This window comes from Bufo gargarizans, chromosome 4, assembly GCF_014858855.1.
Source record: "Bufo gargarizans isolate SCDJY-AF-19 chromosome 4, ASM1485885v1, whole genome shotgun sequence".
NCBI lineage: Eukaryota > Metazoa > Chordata > Amphibia > Anura > Bufonidae > Bufo > Bufo gargarizans.
Window position 1 is genome coordinate 433706834 of NC_058083.1, and position 18882 is coordinate 433725715.

Genomic DNA, 18882 nt, shown 5'->3' on the forward strand with positions numbered 1-18882 from the left:
GCTTCTGCATGAGTAACATTAGGAAGCAGATTCTCCTATACTTTGTGTGCAGTAGACGCCAGTCTTTATCCACAATCTGAGAACTGCAAACCAGACTCACTGTGTGCAGAGGAAAATGGCTAAACCAGAATAGCAGATTCAACTAAGTGGCCAGAAATGGTTATTCCTTATATACACACTGTCTGTGAAGGGTCTCATTTATCCAGGTCATGGTATATATCTGTAAAGAATAAATCAAGGCAACTGGATGTACTGTAGATTTCTTGAAACGTTTCACTTCCAACAAGCTTTCTCAATTCTGAGTGACTGTACAAGAATTCTCTACAAATAAATATGTAACTGAATCAACATCTGGTAATTACACCCAGCATAGGGTCAAAGGTGTTGATTCCATTATGCTAATTGGAGTCAGTAGGTGATAATGACCTCCCAGAAAAAAGGGGTCAAGACAGCATTGTATGTGGCAGACAATAAATGCCTAGGGGGGGCGGCCCCCCCCCCCCCCCCCCTGCCTCTATGTACACACTACTATTGATGTGAAGTTCGTTGTGCTTTAAAGGGGTTGACTCCTTTCTTGTTACTGGTAACAATAGTAGGGCACACCAGACACTTAATGCCACACGGAGGGTTAATTTGCACGTTATTTATTAGAAGTAGTAACATATGATAATTAAAACATATTAAAGACCTAAAAAACTTAAAACATGTAGTGTCCTTAAATATATCCAATGGTGAATAAATGAAACGTTGTAACAGGAGATAGTCTTTGAGAGTTTTGTAAACTCGCTCTTTGTAACCGGAATCAAGGGGTTAGTCAGGTGGGATCATTGGGAGGTAGAGTTGAGCGAACACCTGGATGTTCGGGTTCGAGAAGTTCGGCCGAACATCCCGGAAATGTTCGGGTTCGGGATCCGAACCCGATCCGAACTTCGTCCCGAACCCGAACCCCATTGAAGTCAATGGGGACCCGAACTTTTCGGCACTAAAAAGGCTGTAAAACAGCCCAGGAAAGAGCTAGAGGGCTGCAAAAGGCAGCAACATGTAGGTAAATCCCCTGCAAACAAATGTGGATAGGGAAATGAATTAAAATAAAAATTAAATAAATAAAAATTAACCAAAATCAATTGGAGAGAGGTTCCATAGCAGAGAATCTGGCTTCCCGTCACCCACCACTGGAACAGTCCATTCTCAGATATTTAGGCCCCGGCACCCAGGCAGAGGAGAGAGGTCCCGTAACAGAGAATCTGTCTTCATGTCAGCAGAGAATTAGTCTGCATGTCATAGCAGAGAATGAGGCTTCACGTCAGCCACCACTGCAACAGTCCATTGGCATATATTTAGGCCCAGCACCCAGGCAGAGGAGGGAGGTCCCGTAACAGAGAATCTGTCTTCATGTCAGCAGAGAATTAGTCTGCATGTCATAGCAGAGAATGAGGCTTCACGTCAGCCACCACTGCAACAGTCCATTGGCATATATTTAGGCCCAGCACACACACAGGCAGAGGAGAGAGGTCCCGTAACAGAGAATCTGGCTTCATGTCAGCAGAGAATCAGTCTGCATGTCATAGCAGAGAATGAGGCTTCACGTCAGCCACCACTGCAACAGTCCATTGGCATATATTTAGGCCCAGCACACACACAGGCAGAGGAGAGAGGTCCCGTAACAGAGGATCTGGCTTCATGTCAGCAGAGAATCAGTCTGCATGTCATAGCAGAGAATCAGGCTTCACGTCAGCCACCACTGCAACAGTCCATTGTCATAAATTTAGGCCCAGCACCCAGGCAGAGGAGAGAGGTCCCGTAACAGAGGATCTGGCTTCATGTCAGCAGAGAATCAGTCTGCATGTCATAGCAGAGAATGAGGCTTCACGTCAGCCACCACTGCAACAGTCCATTGGCATATATTTAGGCCTAGCACACAGGCAGAGGAGAGAGGTCCCGTAACAGACAATCTGGCTTCATGTCAGCAGAGAATCAGTCTGCATGTCATAGCAGAGAATGAGGCTTCACGTCAGCCACCACTGCAACAGTCCATTGGCATATATTTAGGCCCAGCACCCAGGCAGAGGAGGGAGGTCCCGTAACAGACAATCTGGCTTCATGTCAGCAGAGAATCAGTCTGCATGTCATAGCAGAGAATGAGGCTTCACGTCAGCCACCACTGCAACAGTCCATTGGCATATATTTAGGCCCAGCACCCAGGCAGAGGAGGGAGGTCCCGTAACAGAGAATCTGTCTTCATGTCAGCAGAGAATTAGTCTGCATGTCATAGCAGAGAATGAGGCTTCACGTCAGCCACCACTGCAACAGTCCATTGGCATATATTTAGGCCCAGCACACACACAGGCAGAGGAGAGAGGTCCCGTAACAGACAATCTGGCTTCATGTCAGCAGAGAATTAGTCTGCATGTCATAGCAGAGAATGAGGCTTCACGTCAGCCACCACTGCAACAGTCCATTGGCATATATTTAGGCCCAGCACACACACAGGCAGAGGAGAGAGGTCCCGTAACAGAGAATCTGTCTTCATGTCAGCAGAGAATTAGTCTGCATGTCATAGCAGAGAATCAGGCTTCACGTCACCCACCACTGCAACAGTCCATTGGCATATATTTAGGCCCAGCACCCAGGCAGAGGAGGGAGGTCCCGTAACAGAGAATCTGTCTTCATGTCAGCAGAGAATTAGTCTGCATGTCATAGCAGAGAATGAGGCTTCACGTCACCCACCACTGCAACAGTCCATTGGCATATATTTAGGCCTAGCACACAGGCAGAGGAGAGGTTCATTCAACTTTGGGTAGCCTCGCAATATAATGGTAAAATGAAAATAAAAATAGGATTGAATGAGGAAGTGCCCTGGAGTCCAATAATATATGGTTATGGGGAGGTAGTTAATGTCTAATCTGGACAAGGGACGGACAGGTCCTGTGGGATCCATGCCTGGTTCATTTTTATGAACGTCAGCTTGTCCACATTGGCTGTAGACAGGCGGCTGCGTTTGTCTGTAATGACGCCCCCTGCCGTGCTGAATACACGTTCAGACAAAACGCTGGCTGCCGGGCAGGCCAGCACCTCCAAGGCATAAAAGGCTAGCTCTGGCCACGTGGACAATTTAGAGACCCAGAAGTTGAATGGGGCCGAACCATCAGTCAGTACGTGGAGGGGTGTGCACACGTACTGTTCCACCATGTTAGTGAAATGTTGCCTCCTGCTAACACGTTGCGTATCAGGTGGTGGTGCAGTTAGCTGTGGCGTGTTGACAAAAGTTTTCCACATCTCTGCCATGCTAACCCTGCCCTCAGAGGAGCTGGCCGTGACACAGCTGCCTTGGCGACCTCTTGCTCCTCCTCTGCCTTGGCCTTGGGCTTCCACTTGTTCCCCTGTGACATTTGGGAATGCTCTCAGTAGCGCGTCTACCAACGTGCGCTTGTACTCGCGCATCTTCCTATCACGCTCCAGTGCAGGAAGTAAGGTGGGCACATTGTCTTTGTAGCGTGGATCCAGCAGGGTGGCAACCCAGTAGTCCGCACAGGTTAAAATGTGGGCAACTCTGCTGTCGTTGCGCAGGCACTGCAGCATGTAGTCGCTCATGTGTGCCAGGCTGCCCAGGGGTAAGGACAAGCTGTCCTCTGTGGGAGGCGTATCGTCATCGTCCTGCCTTTCCCCCCAGCCACGCACCAGTGATGGACCCGAGCTGCGTTGGGTGCCACCCCGCTGTGACCATGCTTCATCCTCATCCTCCTCCACCTCCTCCTCATCCTCGTCCTCCTCGTCCTCCAGTAGTGGGCCCTGGCTGGCCACATTTGTACCTGGCCTCTGCTGTTGCCAAAAACCTCCCTCTGAGTCACTTCGAAGAGACTGGCCTGAAAGTGCTAAAAATGACCCCTCTTCCTCCTCCTCCTCCTCCTCCTGGGCCACCTCCTCTTCCATCATCGCCCTAAGTGTTTTCTCAAGGAGACATAGAAGTGGTATTGTAACGCTGATAACGGTGTCATCGCCACTGGCCATGTTGGTGGAGTACTCGAAACAGCGCAACAGGGCACACAGGTCTCGCATGGAGGCCCAGTCATTGGTGGTGAAGTGGTGCTGTTCTGTAGTGCGACTGACCCGTGCGTGCTGCAGCTGAAACTCCACTATGGCCTGCTGCTGCTCGCACAGTCTGTCCAGCATGTGCAAGGTGGAGTTCCACCTGGTGGGCACGTCGCATATGAGGCGGTGAGCGGGAAGGCCGAAGTTACGCTGTAGCGCAGACAGGCGAGCAGCAGCAGGATGTGAACGCCGGAAGCGCGAACAGACGGCCCGCACTTTATGCAGCAGCTCTGACATGTCGGGGTAGTTGTGAATGAACTTCTGCACCACCAAATTCAGCACATGCGCCAAGCAAGGGATGTGCGTCAAATTGGCTAGTCCCAGAGCTGCAACGAGATTTCGCCCATTATCACACACCACCAGGCCAGGCTTGAGGCTCACCGGCAGCAACCACTCGTCGGTCTGTTGTTCTATACCCCGCCACAACTCCTGTGCGGTGTGGGGCCTGTCCCCCAAACATATGAGTTTCAGAATGGCCTGCTGACGTTTACCCCGGGCTGTGCTGAAGTTGGTGGTGAAGGTGTGTGGCTGACTGGATGAGCAGGTGGAAGAAGAGGAGGAGGAAGCCGAGAAGGAGGAGGTGGCAACAGGAGGCAAAGAATGTTGCCCTGCGATCCTTGGCGGCGGAAGGACGTGCGCCAAACAGCTCTCCGCCTGGGGCCCAGCTGCCACTACATTTACCCAGTGTGCAGTTAGGGAGATATAGCGTCCCTGGCCGTGCTTACTGGTCCACGTATCTGTGGTTAGGTGGACCTTGCCACAGATGGCGTTGCGCAGTGCACACTTGATTTTATCGGATACTTGGTTGTGCAGGGAAGGCACGGCTCTCTTGGAGAAGTAGTGCCGGCTGGGAACAACATACTGTGGGACAGCAAGCGACATGAGCTGTTTGAAGCTGTCTGTGTCCACCAGCCTAAATGACAGCATTTCATAGGCCAGTAGTTTAGAAATGCTGGCATTCAGGGCCAGGGATCGAGGGTGGCTAGGTGGGAATTTACGCTTTCTATCAAATGTTTGTGAGATGGAGAGCTGAACGCTGGCGTGTGACATGGTTGAGACGCTTGGTGACGGAGGTGGTGGTGGTGGTGTTGGTGGTACATCCCCTGTTTGCTGGGCGGCAGGTGCCAACGTTCCTCCAGAGGCGGAGGAAGAGGCCGAGGCGGCAGCAGCAGAATAGGCCGAGGCGGCAGCAGCAGAAGAGGTAGCAGGGGGAGCCTGAGTGACTTCCTTGGTTTTAAGGTGTTTACTCCACTGCAGTTCATGCTTTGCATGCAGGTGCCTGGTCATGCAGGTTGTGCTCAGGTTCAGAACGTTAATGCCTCGCTTCAGGCTCTGATGGCACAGCGTGCAAACCACTCGGGTCTTGTCGTCAGCACATTGTTTGAAGAAGTGCCATGCCAGGGAACTCCTTGAAGCTGCCTTTGGGGTGCTCGGTCCCAGATGGCGGCGGGCAGTAGCAGGCGGAGTCTCTTGGCGGCGGGTGTTCTGCTTTTGCCCACTGCTCCCTCTTTTGCTACGCTGTTGGCTCGGTCTCACCACTGCCTCTTCCTCCGAACTGTGAAAGTCAGTGGCACGACCTTCATTCCATGTGGGGTCTAGGACCTCATCGTCCCCTGCATCGTCTTCCACCCAGTCTTGATCCCTGACCTCCTGTTCAGTCTGCACACTGCAGAAAGACGCAGCAGTTGGCACCTGTGTTTCGTCATCATCAGAGACATGCTGAGGTGGTATTCCCATGTCCTCATCATCAGGAAACATAAGTGGTTGTGCGTCAGTGCATTCTATGTCTTTCACCGCTGGGGAAGGGCTAGGTGGATGCCCTTGGGAAACCCTGCCAGCGGAGTCTTCAAACAGCATAAGAGACTGCTGCATAACTTGAGGCTGAGACAGTTTCCCTGGTATGCATGGGGGTGATGTGACAGACTGATGGGGTTGGTTTTCAGGCGCCATCTGTGCGCTTTCTGCAGAAGACTGGGTGGGAGATAATGTGAACGTGCTGGATCCACTGTCGGCCACCCAATTGACTAATGCCTGTACCTGCTCAGGCCTTACCATCCTTAGAACGGCATTGGGCCCCACCATATATCGCTGTAAATTCTGGCGGCTACTGGGACCTGAGGTAGTTGGTACACTAGGACGTGTGGATGTGGCAGAACGGCCACGTCCTCTCCCAGCACCAGAGGGTCCACTAACACCACCACGACCATGTCCACGTCCGCGTCCCTTACTAGATGTTTTTCTCATTGTTATGGTTCACCACAACAACAAATATATTATTTGGCCCAATGTATTGTATTCAAATTCAGCGGGATATAAATTTGAGGCCTAGTATTTAGGCGCTGGGTGACAGGTATGGGTTTAGTGACAGAATTAGATTTGGAAATGCACAGTAGCGGGTGTGTGAAGTTATTCTGAATGACCCTATGTGCACCTTGAATATTATATACCCTTTTAGGGATAGATTTCAAATAGCTCTGATATAGCAGAAACCACTAAATTATGAAATTGCTAAATTGGGAATTGTATTTCAACCCAGAACAAGAAATGTGCTTGAACGGACACTAAATAACTCGCCCAGCTACAGCACTAGGGACAGATTTAGCGGGATATAAATTTGAGGCCTAGTATTTAGGCGCTGGGTGACAGGTATGGGTTTAGTGCCAGAATTAGACTTGGAAATACACAGTAGCGGGTGTGTGTGAAGTTATTCTGAATGACCCAATGTGCACCTTGAATATTATATACCCTTTTAGGGATAGATTTCAAATAGCTCTGATATAGCAGAAACCACTAAATTATGAAATTGCTAAATTGGGAATTGTATTTCAACCCAGAACAAGAAATGTGCTTGAACGGACACTAAATAACTCGCCCAGCTACAGCACTAGGGACAGATTTAGCGGGATATAAATTTGAGGCCTAGTATTTAGGCGCTGGGTGACAGGTATGGGTTTAGTGCCAGAATTAGACTTGGAAATACACAGTAGCGGGTGTGTGTGAAGTTATTCTGAATGACCCAATGTGCACCTTGAATATTATATACCCTTTTAGGGATAGATTTCAAATAGCTCTGATATAGCAGAAACCACTAAATTATGAAATTGCTAAATTGGGAATTGTATTTCAACCCAGAACAAGAAATGTGCTTGAACGGACACTAAATAACTCGCCCAGCTACAGCACTAGGGACAGATTTAGCGGGATATAAATTTGAGGCCTAGTATTTAGGCGCTGGGTGACAGGTATGGGTTTAGTGCCAGAATTAGACTTGGAAATACACAGTAGCGGGTGTGTGTGAAGTTATTCTGAATGACCCAATGTGCACCTTGAATATTATATACCCTTTTAGGGATAGATTTCAAATAGCTCTGATATAGCAGAAACCACTAAATTATGAAATTGCTAAATTGGGAATTGTATTTCAACCCAGAACAAGAAATGTGCTTGAACGGACACTAAATAACTCGCCCAGCTACAGCACTAAGGACAGATTTAGCGGGATATAAATTTGAGGCCTAGTATTTAGGCGCTGGGTGACAGGTATGGGTTTAGTGCCAGAATTAGACTTGGAAATACACAGTAGCGGGTGTGTGTGAAGTTATTCTGAATGACCCAATGTGCACCTTGAATATTATATACCCTTTTAGGGATAGATTTCAAATAGCTCTGATATAGCAGAAACCACTAAATTATGAAATTGCTAAATTGGGAATTGTATTTCAACCCAGAACAAGAAATGTGCTTGAACGGACACTAAATAACTCGCCCAGCTACAGCACTAAGGACAGATTTAGCGGGATATAAATTTGAGGCCTAGTATTTAGGCGCTGGGTGACAGGTATGGGTTTAGTGCCAGAATTAGACTTGGAAATACACAGTAGCGGGTGTGTGTGAAGTTATTCTGAATGACCCAATGTGCACCTTGAATATTATATACCCTTTTAGGGATAGATTTCAAATAGCTCTGATATAGCAGAAACCACTAAATTATGAAATTGCTAAATTGGGAATTGTATTTCAACCCAGAACAAGAAATGTGCTTGAACGGACACTAAATAACTCGCCCAGCTACAGCACTAAGGACAGATTTAGCGGGATATAAATTTGAGGCCTAGTATTTAGGCGCTGGGTGACCGGTATGGATTTAGTGACAGAATTAGACTGGGATATGGCCAAAAAATAAACAGACTATTGCTGGTTAAATGCACTTGGTGTGACAGCTTCACCCTGATGTAGGCTTTAGCCAAAAAACAACCACACCATTGAGGGTTAAATGCACTTGGTGACAGGCGCAGCTTGCCCCTGATTTAGTATATGGCCAAAAAATGAACAGACTATTGCTGGTTAAATGCACTTGGTGTGACAGCTTCACCCTGATGTAGGCTTTAGCCAAAAAACAACCACACCATTGAGGGTTAAATGCACTTGGTGACAGGCGCAGCTTGCCCCTGATTTTGTATATGGCCAAAAAATGAACAGACTATTGCTGGTTAAATGCACTTGGTGTGACAGCTTCACCCTGATGTAGGCTTTAGCCAAAAAACAACCACACCATTGAGGGTTAAATGCACTTGGTCGCAGCTTGTGCTGGCGCACCACAAGACACAAAATGGCCGCCGATCACCCCAGAAAAATGTGACTGACAAACGGTCTGGGCAGCCTAAAAACAGTGAGCAATTGAGGATCAGCAGCTCAATGATCCACAGCTGCAGATCGATCAGTTAATCAAGTCCTTTGGAGGAGTTAATCTGCCTAATCTCGCCCTACTGTCGCAGCCGCAACCTCTCCCTACGCTAATCAGAGCAGAGTGACGGGCGGCGCTATGTGACTCCAGCTTAAATAGAGGCTGGGTCACATGGTGCTCTGGCCAATCACAGCCATGCCAATAGTAGGCATGGCTGTGATGGCCTCTTGGGGCAAGTAGTATGACGCTTGTTGATTGGCTGCTTTGCAGCCTTTCAAAAAGCGCCAAGAAAGCGTCACAAAAGCGCGAAGAAAGCGACGAACACCGAACCCGAACCCGGACTTTTACGAAAATGTCCGGGTTCGGGTCCGTGTCACGGACACCCCAAAATTCGGTACGAACCCGAACTATACAGTTCGAGTTCGCTCATCCCTATTGGGAGGATAATTCCTCAAGTGGTGTAGCGGTACCGCTAGCTTTTTTTACTGCCTGCTTACAAGATAGCCCGAAATGATGTACTCACTGTTTCAGTTGGTATCAGGCCTCTTTACCTCACTCGTGGCGTCCCACGTGCAGTGAAGATAGTATTGGCAGTGATAGATGCGGTTTGGCTTGTTGCGGTAAATGTTGAAAAATCTTCGGGATCCTCGGTGGTCAGGTGTCAAATGCGCTGTTTTTGAGATGGTCTGGTCACTCTAATCTTCGGTGCAGTGATAGTCCAGATTTGCAGAGTTACACCAGATTTACCGATCTCAGCAGCAGGTATCCAGCTTTCCTGGGTGTCAGAATAAAAGAACACCGATCCCTCTCCAAGCGCTTTTTATCCTTGAGTGCCGTATTTGTTTCTCATGGGATTATGTTACCATACGCGTTTTGGAGCTTATTCCAGCTCCTTCTTCAGTGGTTAAATTTCCCATGGGAATGAACTGTCTTTATATACCTGAACAGGTGTGGTTTAGAAACAATTAGTTACGGCTGTGTCGGAAGTGACGTATACTCCTTTTCAACCTTCATAGTGACACAATCAGTTTTTTGTTTAAAAACATTTATTTATCTAATTAAAAATGAATTAAATGCCTATAGCTTCCTATGTTAACCTTACATATAGTAAAACGAACTTTAATTACAAATATATCGGAGATATGGATCGTAACTGCGTGTAATTATATCTGAGTATCTCCTTGTGAGCCATCTCAGAGTTATATGTTAGTTGAACGATCAAGACTGAGATCATATGTATACGGTTTTGTTAATTTCCCTATATTTTCAATGTTATTTCTCTGCCTCTATTGATGTAAAGCAAACGACAGAGGCTGAGAACACATATGTTGATATGATATTCTCGACGTATTACATCTATATTTTTATATAAAAAAGACGTTTTCATTCTAACATACCTCTGTCTATATCGTTACTGAGTTCGATATTTATACATTAATTCCATGTGATCATGCAAATGTAAAATATGTATAAAAATGTAACTATAAAAATATAACTATAAAAAATATATACATAAGTCGACTATTACAGGCAGACATATATAAAATTCATCATATAGCAATAAAATTATAAAATTTCTCCATATGGTAATAAAAACATTAAAAATGAGATTTCTTCATATAATAATGAAAGTAAAAATTTCTCAATATGGCAATGAAATTCGGAATGGAGTAATGGGAACCACTGAAGAAGGAGCTGGAAACGCGTATGGTAACATAATCCCATGAGAAACAAAAACGGCACTCGAGGATAAAAAGCGCTTGGAGAGGGATCGGTGTTCTTTTATTCTGACACCCAGGAAAGCTGGATACCTGCTGCTGAGATCGGTAAATCTGGTGTAACTCTGCAAATCTGGACTATCACTGCACCGAAGATTAGAGTGACCAGACCATCTCAAAAACAGCGCATTTGACACCTGACCACCGAGGATCCCGAAGATTTTTCAACATTTACCGCAACAAGCCAAACCGCATCTATCACTGCCAATACTATCTTCACTGCACGTGGGACGCCACGAGTGAGGTAAAGAGGCCTGATACCAACTGAAACAGTGAGTACATCATTTCGGGCTATCTTGTAAGCAGGCAGTAAAAAAAGCTAGCGGTACCGCTACACCACTTGAGGAATTATCCTCCCAATGATCCCACCTGACTAACCCCTTGATTCCGGTTACAAAGAGCGAGTTTACAAAACTCTCAAAGACTATCTCCTGTTACAACGTTTCATTTATTCACCATTGGATATATTTAAGGACACTACATGTTTTAAGTTTTTTAGGTCTTTAATATGTTTTAATTATCATATGTTACTACTTCTAATAAATAACGTGCAAATTAACCCTCCGTGTGGCATTAAGTGTCTGGTGTGCCCTACTATTGTTACCTGCTTTTTTAATTACTCCAGAGGATTGGGTGAATCCTCTTGCAGGTGCACCCATACCATTCTGGAGCAGCTGGTGAGCCCTCTCTAAGATTTTGAATCCTTTCTTGTTACTGTTCACTGTGTTTGCAAGATAACTATATGGTGCTTACTAATATAGCATCTGATCTGTACAATTTTCTAGATTTCATAGGGTATAGTCCCTCCTTGGCCAAGTTCTTGTGCTCACAGCAGTCCTGGCCATAAAATGGCTGCTGTCAGGTCACATGACCAGATGAATCACCCATTCAAATACACTGGAATAGTACTGTTGGCAGTTTAGTGCAATGTTTTATTGTCACCTTACGAACACATTGGCCAACCTCTGTTGCCGGTGCCACATCAGTTGATGTGACATAGGCAGTGATGTTACTAATGTGAATAGTAGCTAGCTTTTCTGATCGCTGCATCCCATCACTATGGCTGCCACACTTCTAACAGTAAAATGCTGGCCACACTTACATGATTAAGTTTATAGGTGTGGGTTATTTGAGACCAATGGTTTGATAATTATGAACCACACCATGTGTGTAATGATATTTAACATGGCCATGTTGAAGGCACTGACTGAATTTGAATATAGTTAACTATCTCCCGAGGCAGAAAAGCATATGCAATGATTACTATGGATGACACCCCCCCCCCCCCCCCCCCTCTTCTGGGGCTACAGACTCCGGCACCTGATATACCCCAAACCATCTGTCTGGATCCTTCTTACCATGAGTGATCCAGGCTAGGGAGCCTCTGCCTGACATTTCTATCCTGTATCAAGTCTGGAGGTTCCCAAATAGCAGACATGCTGGTGAACAGTGATGAGCTGCATAGGCAATATTTGCATTTGTGACATTTCACACATTTTTGGTTGAATATTCGCCGCAAATTTGAGAATTTGATCTCCAGTCGTTTACTTGATTGTGAAAATTGGCAATATCATATATTCGCAATAAATTTGCGATTTGAATATTCAACACTATTTGCGAATACATAGCACTATATTCTAAACATTTGTGAATTCTCAAAGTGGTGATATTTGTACTCCACTACTGGAGAAGGGGGCTCAACAAACCCGTTTTCTGCTCTGGGTACTTGGGCCCTGATCACTGCTCAGGTGCTTGAGTATCAGAACAGAAAGGGGGAGAGGATACTTAGGAGGGTGAACCTTTTTATCCTCATCTGCTACTACAAGACAGACTAATGACATTTGTGAATTATGTCCTCTGTCCCTAAAATCCTGATAAAATAATCACCCTATCCTGCAAAAAAATGAGATTCTAACTATCACCCAAAAAATAAAACTATGACTGAGATCTTAAACATTTTTGTTCCAAAAATGCTTTTTGTGTGTAAAACTAGGATTAAAGTATACATATTAGGTATTGCCACTTCTGTAATGACCTGCTCTATAAATATATCACATGAACTAACCCCTTAAGGTGATCACTGTTAAATTTTTTTTTATTTTTTTTTGGTCCCCTTGCCCCATAAATGAGGTTGCGCGAACCTGAACTGTAAAGTTCGGGTTTGTACCAAACATTAGGATTTTCGGACCCAAACTTTTCAGTAAAAGTTCCGGTTGGGCAACTTAATGGCGCTTTTTAAAAGGCTGCAGAGCAGCCAATTAACAAGTGTTTCATTTGTGTGCCCTTAGAAGCCATGCCTACTAATGGCATGGCTGTGATTGGCCAGTGCAGCATGTGACCCAGCCTCAATATAATCTGGAGTCACGTAGCGCTGTACGTCACTCTGCTCTTACTAGTGTCAGGATAGTATTCTGCTGCTGTGAGGGAGAGAACAGAAAATAATTTATCAGAAGTGCTTGTTAACTCTGCAATCTACAGCGGTTTTGTTTTGTTTTGTGGGTGCAGTGCACTTTTTTTTTTTGCCCTGCCCTGAGCCCAGTGACACAGAAAAATAACTTTTAGCCGCCGTCTGTTAGTTAGGTGGGCATTGGTGGCCATTTTATGCAAGTTCAGTGCATCAGCACAGCATATGTGCATTTGTGACAGTGGCCATGTATGACAAATTACATAAATATTAGAAATTGGAAAAGTTGCTGCTTAAGTTTTTATAATGGCAATTTGCATATCCTCCAGAATGTTATGAAGAGTGATCAGATGAATTGCATAGTCCTTCTTTGCCATGAAAATTAACTTAATCCCCCCAAAAAACTTTCCACTGCATTTAATTGCTGTCATTAAAGGACCTGCTGAGATCATTTCAGTAATTGTCTTGTTAAGGGTACTTTCACACTTGCGTTGTTTGATTCCGGCAGATGTCATTATTGATTGATTCCGGCAGATGTCATTATTTCTGACTGATCAGGCATTTTTCTGACTGATCAGGATCCTGATCAGTCAGAAAAATGCCTGATCAGTCAGAAAAATGCATTGCAATACCGGATCCGTTTTTCCGGTGTCATCAGGCAAAACGGATCCGTTTTTTTCATTTTTTTTTTCATTTTTAAAGGTCTGCGCATGCGCAGACCGGAATGACGGATCCGGTATTTTGAATGCCGGATCCGGCACTAATACATTCCTATGGAAAAAAATGCCGGATCCGGCATTCAGGCAAGTCTTCAGTTTTTTTCGCCGGAGATAAAACCGTAGCATGCTACGGTTTTCTCTTTTGCCTGATCAGTCAAAACGACTGAACTGAAGACATCCTGATGCAAACTGAACGGATTACTCTCCATTCAGAATGCATGGGGATATGCCTGATCAGTTCTTTTCCGGTATAGAGCCCCTGTGACGGAACTCTATGCCGGAAAAGAAAAACGCAAGTGTGAAAGTACCCTTAACTCAGGTGAGAATGTTGACGAGCACAAGGCTGGAGATAATTGTCAGGCTGATTGGGTTAAAATGGCAGACTTGACCTGTTAAAAGGAGGGTGATGCTTTAAATCATTGTTCTTCCATTGTTAACCATGGTGACCTGCAAAGAAACGCGTGCAGCCATCATTGCGTTGCATAAAAATGGCTTCACAGGCAAGGATATTGTGGCTACTAAGCTTGCACCTCAATCAACAATTTATAGGATCATCAAGAACTTCAAGGAAAGAGGTTCAATTCTTGTTAAGGTGTCAAAGTCCAGCAAGTGCCAGGATTGTCTCCTAAAGAGGATTCAGCTGTGGGATCGTAGTGCCACCAGTGCAGAGCTTGCTCAGGAATGGCAGCAGGCAGGTGTGAGCACATCTGCACGCACAGTGAGGCGAAGACTTTTGGAAGATGGCCTGGTGTCAAGAAGGGCAGCAAAGAAGCCACTTCTCTCCAAAAAAAAAAAAACATCAGGGACAGATTGATCTTCTGCAGAAAATATGGTGAATGGACTGTTGAGGACTGGGGCAAAGTCATATTCTCTGATGAAGCCTCTTTCCGATTGTTTGGGGCATCAGGAAAAAGGCTTGTCCAGAGAAGAAAAGGTGAGCGCTACCATCAGTCCTGTGTTATGCCAACAGTAAAGCATCCTGAGACCATTCATGTGTGGGGTTGCTTCTCATCCAAAGGAGTGGGCTCACTCACAATTTTGCCCAAAAACACAGCCATGAATAAAGAATGGTACCAAAACACCCTCCAACAGCAACTTCTTCCAACAATCCAACAACAGTTTGGTGAAGAACAATGCATTTTCCAGCACGATGGAGCACCGTGCCATAAGGCAAAAGTGATAACTAAGTGGCTTGGGGACCAAAATGTTGACAAACTCCCCAGATCTTAATCCCATTGAGAACTTATGGTCAATCCTCAAGAGGCAGGTGGACAAACAAAAACCCACTAATTCTGACAAACTCCAAGAAGTGATTATGAAAGAATGGGTTGCTATCAGTCAGGAATTAGCCCAGAAGTTGATTGAGAGCATGCCAAGTCGAATTGCAGAGGTCCTGAAAAAGAAGGGCCAACACTGCAAATACTTTCTCTTTGCCTAAATGTCATGTAATTGTCGATAAAAGCCTTTGAAACGTATGAAGTATAGTGAAATATAAATTACACGCATCACAGAAACAACTGAAACAAAGATCTAAAAGCACTTTAGCAGCAAACTTTTGTAAAAAATATTGGTGTCATTCTCAAAACTTTTGGCCACAACTGTACATTTGTGTTATATTGTTATCCTAAGCCCATATTTTCCAACCATTTCTGCACCTCTTGTGGAGAAAAGAAAAAAACAAACTTTATCATTGTACACCACTCTAAGTTTTGCTGGGTACAGAAGGGAATATTTAATCTCAGCCTGGCGTAGACCACTGCTATACCTAGTAGACAGGTAAAAAAAAAACAAAAAAAAAAACTAATTTGTCTATTACATTTTCGGGTGAAATTCAGCTATTTTTGCCCCTGCTCTACCTAGTGAACAGGTTTATACATTTCACAAATTTTTCTGTTACATTCTTGGGTTGACATTTTACAATTTTTGCCGTGAATAAATCCCTGCTCTGCATAGGTGACAGGGACAGAATTTTTTTTAAATAATCTGTTCCATTGGTAGGTGACACTAACCCATTTCTGGCGATTAAAAAAAAACCTGCTCTGCATAGGTGACAGGGACTTAAATTTCTAAAATTCGTCTTTAATTGGCCCTTTCATTCGGTCCTTCTGCTTTAATAACCTTTTCCACATTTTCGCTTTATCCCATTGCAGCTACTGACAGCATGAGGAGGCCAGAGTGGCACGATGACGAGAGATTGTGGAGGTGGCAGCAGCATGAGGAGGCCACGGAGTGGCAGAGAGTTGGCAGCAGTATGAGGAGGCAACCGAGTGGCACAATGACCGAGTCTGGAGGTGGCGACAGCAGCATCAGGAGGATACCACAGAGTGGCAAGGTGACATAGTGTGGAGATGGCAGCAGCAGCATCAGGAGACCACAGAGTGGCAAGGTGATATAGTGTAGAGATGGCAGCAGCATCAGGATACCACAGAGTGGCAAGGTGACAGTGTGGTGTTGGCAGCAGCTGCATCAGGATACAATAGAGTGGCAAGGTGACATAGTGTGGATATGGCAGCAGCAAGATACCACATAGTGGCAAGGTGATATAGTGTAGAGATGGCAGCAGCATCAGGATACCACAGAGTGGCAAGGTGACAGTGTGGTGTTGGCAGCAGCTGCATCAGGATACAATAGAGTGGCAAGGTGACATAGTGTGGATATGGCAGCAGCAAGATACCACATAGTGGCAAGGTGACATAGTGTGGATATGGCAGCAGCATCAGGATACCACAGAGTGGCAAGGTGACATAGTGTAGAGATGGCAGCAGCATCAGGAGTATACCACAGAGTGGCAAGGTGACAGTGTGGATATGGCAGCAGCTGCATCAGGATACAATAGAGTGGCAAGGTGACAGTGTGGATATGGCAGCAGCAAGATACCACATAGTGGCAAGGCGACATAGTGTGGATATGGCAGCAGCAAGATACCACATAGTGGCAAGGCGACATAGTGTGGATATGGCAGCAGCATCAGGATACCACAGAGTGGCAAGGTGACAGTGTGGTGTTGGCAGCAGCATCAGGATATCACAGAATCTAGAATATCTAGAATATTCGCGATTACGAAGATATAGCACTATATTCTAAATATTTGCAAATTCTTGAAGTGTCAATATTAGCGATAAAAATTTGCGATTAGAATATTGGCGATCAACACTAGAGACCACAAAGTGACCCGGTGACAGAGTGGGGAGGTGGGTGGCATTACCAGTACCCTGTGACATAGGTGGGTGAAAGGAGGAGCACTTGGCATCAGATGTGTGTCATCAGGCGGGTGGCAGCATCAGAGTAGTAGCTGAGGCAGGTAGCCAGAAGAAACCAGCCTCTTTTGTCAAAGTGTTGGGGTGGCACAATGGATGATCTAGTCTGATGCATGAGGAATTGGTGGTTGGAAATCCTGGCTGATCCATGCCTGATTCCTCTTGACAAAGGTCAGTCTCTCCACATTTTGGGTGGACAGGTGAGTTCTCCTTGGGGTAACTATGGCCCCCGCCGCACTAAACACTCACTCTGATGCCAAACTACTGGCCGGGCAGGACAGCTTTTTTAGGGCAAACTCTGCTAGTTGTGGCCACAAATCCAGTTTGGCTGCCCAGTAGCCCAATGGATCTTCAATGTGGGTTGGCAGGGTGCTGTCCAAGTTTTCCACCACCTGCTGGTTCAGGTCCTGCCCCAGGTCTTGCTGCTGCTGGTAAGCAATTTCTTCACTATGCGGGTGAAGAAAGCTACTCATCAGCGACTGTAGACTCAGGCTGCTGCTGATGGAGCTGATACTGCTCCTGCCACCCCTCCCCAGCAGCCATAACAGTGGAACGTGAGTGCAGAGGGCCCCCCCGGTCAGACCTGAGAGAGGATGGACGATGGCGCAGATAGGCAGCGGCCAACTGACTACATAGGATCTCTGTAGTAATTCAGTTTGTCCTCCCTCTCAGTGGGTGTTAAAAAGGCCCCCATTCTGGAGCAGTAGCGAGGTTCCAACAAGGTGGAGAGCTAGAAGGCATTCCTCTGCCGAATGGTGACAATTCAGCTGTCACTACGCAAGCAAGTGAGCATGCATCGGGCCATTTGGGCAAGTGACTCGGAGGGAATCCCTGCCTCCATCTCCATTGCATAAGCCAGGGTATGTCTGGGTCATCTGTCTCATCTTCCTCATTGCCCTGTAGCTCCTCTGGCTTCTCCTGCTCCTCCTCTCCTGTCACCTGAGTAGAAAAACCACAAATTTCACTACACATTGCCTGTGCTCCAATGTCCTCCTCCTCCTCTTCCAGTTCAGCCCCCAAAGGGCTCATGTGGCCGTGAGATCTAGGCGCCACGTCTCCAGTCCCCTGACCAGCCATTGTTAACACGATCTGTTCCAGAACATGAAGCAGTGGAAACGGCAGGTTTCACGCACGAGTTACCACTGGCTAACATTGAAGTTACACAAGGGAGTACTCCTATCCGCTTGCATCATCAAGAAATCGTTGATGGCCTTTCTCTGTTCATACAGTCGGCCCAACATATAGAGTGTGGAATTCCAATGGGTGGAAACGTTGCATATCAGCCTATGTTGTGGGGATGCCGTTTAGCTGCTGCAGCTCAAGACGGATGTGCTTTGCGGTGTACGAGTGGCTGAAGTCCATGCAAAGTTTCCTGCCCATTTTAACACTTGACAACCAGATTGAGCACATGTGCCATGCAGGGCGCATGGTTCAGCCCTCCTTGATGCAACACAATGTTGTTCCCATTGTTAGTCACCATGGTTCAGATTTTGAGTTGTCGTGGAGAAATCCAGGATTCGATTTCTTGGTGAAGGACACGGAGCAGCACCTTCCCTTTGTGACTGTTCGCACAGGGAAATGAGGTGCAGAACAGCTTGACACCGCCGTGCCCTGCACATTGTCGAATTATCTTCTATATAAAATTAATCTTCATATAAAAGAGAGGATCCTAGAAAAATAAAATGAAAAAATGATTGGATCCTCCAGGCTGATATATCACCTCTAAGTTCTTTGATAAGGAATCTTAATTTGTTTTGTAAAATCAGTGAAACAAGGGAGAGATATTTATGTAAAAATATATGTAATAATTTATTTATAAATGAGTGAAATCCAATACAAAGCAGACATAAGATAAATGGATAGACAAATTGACGCACTACCAACAAACCACCTCTAGATGGTGGTGTAACCCAATATTACTTTCTCACCAGCACAAAACTATCAGAAAGCC